The sequence below is a fragment of the Belonocnema kinseyi genome, chromosome 1, assembly GCF_010883055.1.
Source record: "Belonocnema kinseyi isolate 2016_QV_RU_SX_M_011 chromosome 1, B_treatae_v1, whole genome shotgun sequence".
Taxonomy (NCBI): domain Eukaryota; kingdom Metazoa; phylum Arthropoda; class Insecta; order Hymenoptera; family Cynipidae; genus Belonocnema; species Belonocnema kinseyi.
This window is the reverse complement of record NC_046657.1, coordinates 91,898,654-91,907,021: the sequence shown is the minus strand read 5'-3', so window position 1 is coordinate 91,907,021 and position 8,368 is coordinate 91,898,654. Positions and strand designations below refer to the sequence as shown.

The 8,368-nt window shown below is 32.6% G+C and overlaps 1 protein-coding gene across 2 annotated transcripts in view; it reads left to right on the top strand.

Moving 5' to 3' along the window:
• Positions 1 to 1,227: 1,227 nt before the first annotated feature.
• LOC117167277 (protein expanded) overlaps positions 1,228 to 8,368 on the top strand; it is a 188,830-nt gene continuing 181,689 nt past the window's right edge. For both annotated transcript variants that reach the window (XM_033352101.1, XM_033352092.1), the window contains exon 1: positions 1,228 to 1,675. The gene's annotated coding sequence lies outside the window, so the exon portion shown is untranslated. The remainder of the gene's footprint in view (positions 1,676 to 8,368) is intronic.

Below are 8,368 nucleotides of genomic sequence, written 5' to 3'. Positions count from 1 at the left end.
TGAAAAAGGGGCTATGTTTACCGAAATTTCGGTACGAATAGCCGGATTTTTGTGTAGGCGCGCCCATATATGTGTACCGAAATAGGGGTATACGTAGACACTTCCTTAAAAGTAACCAAAAGCCTTTTGAATCCTATAAAATATTTAAAAATACTTATGAAGTTCAGGAACTTTTCTGCAATCCCAAAAATTATTCTGAAAAGGCCTTGAAAGCTTTGAAATAATATTAAATCCTTCAATTAATTCTTTTGCAATGCTAGACTGCCGCGACATCTTTAAAATCTCTTAAAAATCCTCTAAAACGTTTAAATGCTTCAAACTTTTTTCTAAATATTTTAAATCCTTGGCAATCTTTTAACTGCCTTGAAATCTTTCAAAATCCTTTTAAATCCCTGGAAATATTTCAAATCTTTTAAACTCATTCAACAAAATTATGTAAACCGACTTTTAGGACCGGTGTACAAAACTTTTATCGGATCGATTTGTAAATCGCAGTCCACTTCTAACCGCTACTTTTTAAGAATAAATATAATAAATTAAATTTGTTTAAACTAAATATATTTCAGATATAAAAATGTTATTTTTTATGACTGGGAAAAATTTTTGATAACCGGGAAATGACAAGAAACCTGTTTTTGTTTTTAGAACCCATCCTGAAACATTTATAATAGAGAATTTTACTGCTAAGAAGAATAAATCATATTAAATGTGTAAAATAATATATACTGCAATTGGACAATTTGTAACTAGTCATAATTTTATTCTCAATGTGTATCCAATTTTGCGACGCCGCCTGCGCTTGCCCCCAGGTCACTTCTCTGGATCCGCGCCTGAGATGATCGAATAAATGCAATAAAGATAGTAAATATTTGTACCGAATTTTCGGTAAAAATATTCCATTTTTCAGGTATCGGTACTATTCGTACTGAAATTTAGGTCCATGTGGCTTTGGCCTAGAATAAAACATAATAGATACATGGCGTAATAGAAACGTGATGTTTGTTCATATTTTGAATAGAATTTGGAATGTGTTCGTGGTGCGCTGCTAAAAAGCGCGCGTACTCTTCTGGAGTGACCACTCAAATCCACAGGTTGTTTCATTCCGATCCATCCAGCAGGTATGAGACTACCAGGTAAGGTTGGTTACAGGAGCGCGGTTTCGCGGTCAGTTCAGTTCACAAGCCGGCGTGTGGCGCGCACCAGTCACTCGCCGGTCGCTGGCGGCGAATGTTGTTATTTTTGATATTGGTGTTTCACGGTCGCAGAATCGTGTCAAGTGGTGGAGCTTTTCTGAGGAATGCGCTCATTTATGATGATGATTTCGCTTGTGTTGTGTGAATAAAGATTATCGTGAAGGAGTTTTCGTTTATACAAACGCCAATAAAAGTAGATCGCGTCAGTCTGAGAGAAAATTCTCAGGTAGACGCGGTGCGACCGCGGCGTTCTACACCGTGTGGTGCGGCTTGTGCAGTGTGTGTAAATCTGTATTCGGCATTCTGTATATGTACAACCTTTCCCCTACTCTCAGTGTTTAATATTGCTCCTTACAATCACCTGTTGCTGCATATACGATATAAGTAAATTGTGTCACGTTGGATTACTAAATTACTTAATTACGGCTACACTGATGGAACCGGGGTAGAATCTTCACTTCTTGTTAACCCGACTACGAAAGGTAAATACAAGGACCAATTAGAGTTTTTTCAGTTTTTATAATATAATCGTATACTCAAGTCCTTGAGTGCTCAGAATTTTTGATTCCTTAGATAAGTACTCCGTTTTTATTTTTGACGTTTGAAAAGTGAAAGTTTAGTAAGCGTCAAATTTGCAGCTCTACAAATACTTATGCATTGTAAAAAAATGTCAAAATGCTTATTCAATGAGCAAACAGAAAAACAAAGTTTATTATTTACCCTGATTACAGAGTAACCTTTACATTTAACAAAAATTACATTCACGTGGTAAGATTAGATAACCCACCATATTACGCATGGTTACCATGCCTCGATGTCAACGTTACGGTATCTTTTTTTTTATTCGTCGCGAACTAATTCCACTTTACTCAAATTAAAATTACCCGCAACAAATATTCACATTTGTTTTTTTCTGTGCACTTTGATTAATTAAATTAATGATTTCTTATATATATTATAAATGACTACACTTTTATTATTTGTTAGTCATATGCAGTGTACTTATGTCTATGCGTGTATGATATTCTAGATAATAATAGATCAATCGATTTGTTTGATTTCGGAGTATTTGTTAAATAAATATATCAACGCTAAATATTAAGTTATTTTATTTTAATAAATTATAGATTAACAAAAAAATCTTTATTGACATTCTTAAAGACATGAGAAAATTATTTTGTTTATTTATTATTATCTCACCGAAAACATCTACGATGCAAAAAAATTTACCAAATAAAAAGTTATCGGTACAATAAATAACATAGTTTGTGAAATAAAAGTTAGCTGAGTAATTCTAAAAGATACCTAAATTTTTTAATATATTAAATTAATGTTAATTTCAATGATACCTTTCTATTCAGCGGAATTATCTGTATTGTAAATGTTTTTGTCATATTTTACTTATTTTGCATTTAATATTTAATTAATAAAGGTGGGGTTCGAATAGATAACACCTGCTTCGTCCATTTATAATTAATCTTTTATCATCAATAAAAAATTTTTTCAACTAAAATTTCGATAGGGTTTTGCATTTGTCCTCCTTATTGATCACAATGAGAAGATATTAGTTTGATGTAAAAATTAACTATTTCGGATTTCTCTAAATCTCCCATGTTTCGAGATCCCCTGAATCCGAAAAAAAAAACCGGTTTTACGATGGCGTCAGTCGTTATCCTCTATATACCAGATAACTTTTGAAAGACTATTCAGATTGGATTGTGCTTTGGTACACGTGTTTAGGAATCAAACAGAAAAACCGAGTTGGTTAACCAGATATTTTGAATAAAAATTGAAAAAATTTAGAGCATTTTCAAAATGTTGAAGACCCTTTTTTTCAAGATTAAAAAATTCTAGGCACGGTTGTAGCATTATCAAGATAAAAAAAATCAGGAAAACAAAAAAGTTGCTTTTGGAAAGCCCTACAAGATTATCAAATGAAAAAATCCCATTTTTCGGCCAAGCTATGCAAGATACGAAAAAACAATGAAAAAAAATTGTGCATTCAAAAAAGATCTTCTGATTTGTTAATAGCCACTTTTTCATAGGACACGTATTTTTTCTTTTATTCGTAAAAGACAACATTAAAAATAAAAAAATAAAATTACTTGGACAAACGACAGAAGCTATGAGAAGAAAAACATGACAAAAGTTGTTAACCCATAAAGAGCTACAAATTTGTTATTAATAATTTTTAGATAGGATGCTTAGTTTTTGTTTCATTCTTTAAAAAAACAACATTAAAAATAAAAGTTCTAGACAAATAAGACAATCTATGAAAAAAATGAATAGACGAAAGTTGCTCTTCCAAAAAAAGAGTGAAAACTCGCCCATATTTATTATCAATAATTTTTTGATAGAACGCGTAGTTTTTGTTTTAATCGTAAAAAATAACATTGAAAATAACAAATTAGATTTATGTTTCAATATAAATTCGTATTATGAACTTTAATAATATACATTTATTAAAATAATGCATTTTTAAGGATAGCTGGGAATAAAATTTGATTCAAAATAAGAAACATATTAAAAGTAATCATTAATATAAAAAGTTGTCTTTTTTGCAATTTTTGAATGCGTAGCCCCAGGCCGGTGTTTACACATAAATGTAATATATATTTGATATAATAGAGTTGAACGTAATGTACCAAAGTTCGCAGTTTCGACAAAATCGAGTGCGAAGCACGAGATACGTGTTGAGAATGTATTCGTTAAAGCCGAAGGAGCTTTAACAACAGAGATTTCACAATCCCCAAATAAAAGTTGTCGATGCTTTGACTTTCAATTTTAAAAGGCCTGCGCATAAATGTGGGGGAAATAAAAGGACTGAGCGTGAAGCGCGAGAACTAACATTCGCGCGTCCTAGACGCGCTGAAACATTCAAAGCGCGCGCACATCGCACGATGAGGATGCAAATTTTTTCATATTATTTTGCGCATCGTTAGTGTTTCCTGATTATATTTTTAGGGCCTAGCTTCGTTTAAGTTATTGGGTTCTTATTGGCAGGTAAAAGGAAAGCGCTAATGAGCGGGCCTATGTTTATCCTCTATGGGTAGGATATAACCCCAAAGATATGCGTATATAATATATAAGGATTTATATTATAAGGTACCATGGTACGCAATAGTACTGTTGACTACACCACGGGATGAGCAAAGAAGAGAGGGATCAGGTATGGGGTTTCAGCCCCGCGATAAAGGACGAATTGTGGACAGAGGAGATGAATTTCTGGAGAGAGGGCACATTCCAGAATAGTTGCGCATGCGCGTCACTGGCCCGCACTGAACACCCGCGCATTTGTTTGAACGCAATTTCACTTTTGACTCGATGCAACTTTACACAACGCTGAACCTTCTAAACGCTCTTAATTAATTTCAAAGAATTTGGTTTTGAAAGGGTTTCAACAGTTTTAGAGTATTGTAAAAAGTTCCAAGAGATCTTGGTATTTTAAAGACTTCTAGTATTTTCAACTTTGAAATGATTTTAAAGCTTTCAAATGTATTCATGGATTTCAGGAGATTCCGAAGAGTTCCCATATATTTTAATTTCCAAATTTCATACGTTCTCAAAGAATTGCAATGGATTTCAAATAAGTATTTTACGAAATGTTTGGGGTATTAAATTATTGAAAGGGTTTTCTTTGTATTTTATCAATTTTCACAGGATTTCCGAAGATTTCGAAATTTATCCACGGATTTAAAGAGATTTTTTAAAGATTTCAAGGGATTTTAAGATTTCAAGAAGTTTTTTGGGATATTTAACAAATTTTATGAGTTTTCAAAGGATTTCAAAGGTTTCAAGGGATTGATTGCAACCTAGTCCATGGATAGTGAGGTAGACTGTGTAGAGAATCAGGCTTTGCCCAATATGTCAAATTAGACATACTACTCTTATCAGATTATTTCATTGCATTACAAAAATGCGTCCTTGAGTGATAAGTGATAGTATATACTGGGATAGCACTATGCATACTATTAAAAAAATCCAAGTTTAAGAAAAATGCCTTCGACATATTGGGCTGTAAGCACTTTAAGTATAAGAAAAAAAAACGATCTTCCTTACTTTTATTTTTTCAGCAGGCATTTGATTTAGTCCGTGACTAATGATAAAAAACCAGGTTAACCCGAAAAGTTTATTAGAAAAAAAATTCTATAATAGTTCTTTATCCCTGTTCGGCTTTTATAGTTTGCGTCAATTTCTCTGCTTGCAAATATGGCTACACAATTTGAAGAAAATGTCGATCGTTTATTTTACACAAAATGTTCGTATCACGTTTGGTTTCAGGTATAAGAAGATCCTTTGGTTTTAACAGCTCTGAAATGCCTGATTGTAGGTGCAGAACGGTTTCTCAGCAGGGTTCTCCGCCCGCTGAGAGCACGCCATGAATGTTAATACGCTAGGAAACGCTAAGCGCAGGTATAATGTTGTCATGGTCTGTGTGGAAAAACACCTTAGGAGAAAACAGTCTTAAAATCATACTTCGAGTCGTGGTTACTCCACGAATGAGTCCCGACTAAGCTACTCTGCTTGTTTCCGGATTCCGACTATCGCTCGAGGGCGAACACGCTGTTTTCTTGTACGTAGTGCTCAGTTTCAAGAATTTGAAGTAGAGAAAAGTACCAGTTTGCGTATAACGATCGATATTGGGTACCCTGTTTCCGATAAATATTATTCTTTTATATAAAAAGTCCAATATTGTAAATGTTTAGCATTTTTAATTTGCTTTCTTCTTCATGTATAGATATGTATATTGTTTGTTGGCGTTTCGGCGTAGGGTATACATTCCTCATTTTCAATATTCTATCGGCCCTTTCTTCAAGTTTATCTGCGTTTAGCAGTCAGCTTCGTTAAAAGTACTTCCGAAATAGTGTTTTGAGATCGGAAAGTTTGTTTTAGAACTCTTCTGTTGTCGGACCAGAACTATAAAAAAACTCCTGGAAGTGTCAAAATTGCGATAGTCGAAAAATTTTGGGTATTGGGACTAAAGGATTATGCAAAAATGTTTCGAGTTGCTGCAAAATGGAAGATAACAAAAACTGTTGCTAAAGCCTGTCAAGAAATCTAAACCATGGGAAACTATTGAAACTTGCCTCCGAACTTTTTTCTCCGGTCATTCTTCTAGTTTGCGAGGTCCAAAGTACATACATCAAAAAAGTTAATTATTCTTAAGCAAATTTTTATCATAAAACGAATTACCAAACTGCAAAGTGTAAGAACGAAGTACCAGTTTAGAAAAAACCTGATATTTTCTTGAACAAATATCAGAACAAATATAACAAGATTACATTCTTTCAAGAGAGATAAGAATTAGATACTGAGAAGTATGTTAAAAATCAACAATTACTTACTCTGACATTATAAATTAATCTCATTAATTTCGCAAATACGCAGCGTAACATTTTATGTCAATAAATGGCTCATGATTTTTTCTCATCGTATTTTTAATAGGGGAAAGGTGTTCTACTTGTTCCGAGGAGTGTCTACAGAGTCAAAAGGAATATCTGAAAAATTACTCAATAATCTGCGTTATGATTTCTCAGAAAATTTACATCAGTATGCTTTTCTTATTTAAGTTTTTTATATTTTCATCATAATGAGAAGGTATTAGTTTTATATGAAAAGAGACTGTCGCCGATTACTTTAAATCTTCACGTTTGAGACCCCCTGAATCTGAAAAAACAGGTTTTAGGATATTGTCTGTCTGATGTCGTTGTCTTTGTTGTTGTTGTTATCGTTGTCATTGTCGTTATCGAATGTAACCCGGATAACTTTTGAAAGACTAATCGGATCAGATTGCGCTTTGGTATACATTTTAGGGACCAAAATGAAAGATTGAGTATGTGAACCATCAATTTTTTTAACCGACGTTTCCTCGTTTTAGCGACACCAAAAATATTTAAAAAATAAGAAAATTCCATTTTTCGGTCGAACTGTGCAATAACCGAAAAAAATGAACACACAATAATTGTTTACCAAAAGAGTTCTGCAAATTTTGTAGAAATCATTTTTTGATCGGACTCGTAGTTTTTGTTTTAATCGTAAAAAATTACATTAAAAATGATAAAATTTTGGAAAAGTGAAACAAGATAGAAAAACAAAATGAATAGACAAACGGTCTTCAACCAAAAATGATCTACAAATTTTTTTATTAACATTTATTTTTTATAGGAAGCGTAGTTTTTGTTTTATTCGTAAAAATGTGATTAAAAATATTAAAATAAGTTTGTGGAAAGAAGAACAAAGCTACGAAAAGTAAATAAAAAATAGGTTTTTAAACAAAAAAGATTTTAAAAAATTGTTCCATATCATTTTTTGACAGGGCGTGTAGTTTTTGTTTTAATCGTGAACAATACATCTAACCAAAATAATTAAATTTTCGGAAAAAACGACAATAGCTACAAAGAAATTTTAATTAGAAAATTGTTGGTCAATTGTTTTTTGTATATCAAAACCTGAGAATAAAAGAAAAATTCTTGAGAAAAAATTTCCAATCTATGCAGGTTTTGACTGTTTTGACGAAACTTTTTTTTTCGTTGGTATGCCATGTAATCAAAAACAGGTATTGACTATTGGTCAATTTGGTTTAATAGGTGAAATACACTATCAATATTGACGTTTCGACTGTACATCGAAAGTCATCCTCAGAATACATACTATGAGACAAGACATCGAAATCATGTGATGTTATATCCGTCTGCGAGACGGATAAAAGCAGATATTTAAATTTAAAAGTATAAGCTATGTCATTGATGTGTGTAACCATGCCCCCGTTCCCCCGGCGAAGTCAAGTTTTAAAGGAGTAAAAAAAAAGTAAGGATTTACGGGTACATTTAAGAACAGTCAAGTTTAGAGCATTATTTGTTATACAAGAGGCGATGGGAAAAATTTGAAAAATTCATGAGTATGAGAAAACTGTTGTGAACCAGTTGTAGTTGAGAAATTTAAAAAATAATAAAAATTGTTGCTTAAAAGTACAAAAATGTGCAGCTATATTATCTTCAATCCTAATACAGATATTAAAGCGATTCAAACTGCAAACTGTAATGGACAGACTCTGTATTTATTTTCAATCACCCGGAAGGACGTGTTAGTCTTATTTTTTTGTGAAAATGGCGATATTTTTATACATTTTTTGTTGTTGGAAAACAAGTGACAGAAAGCAGGAGGGGGGGGGGGGG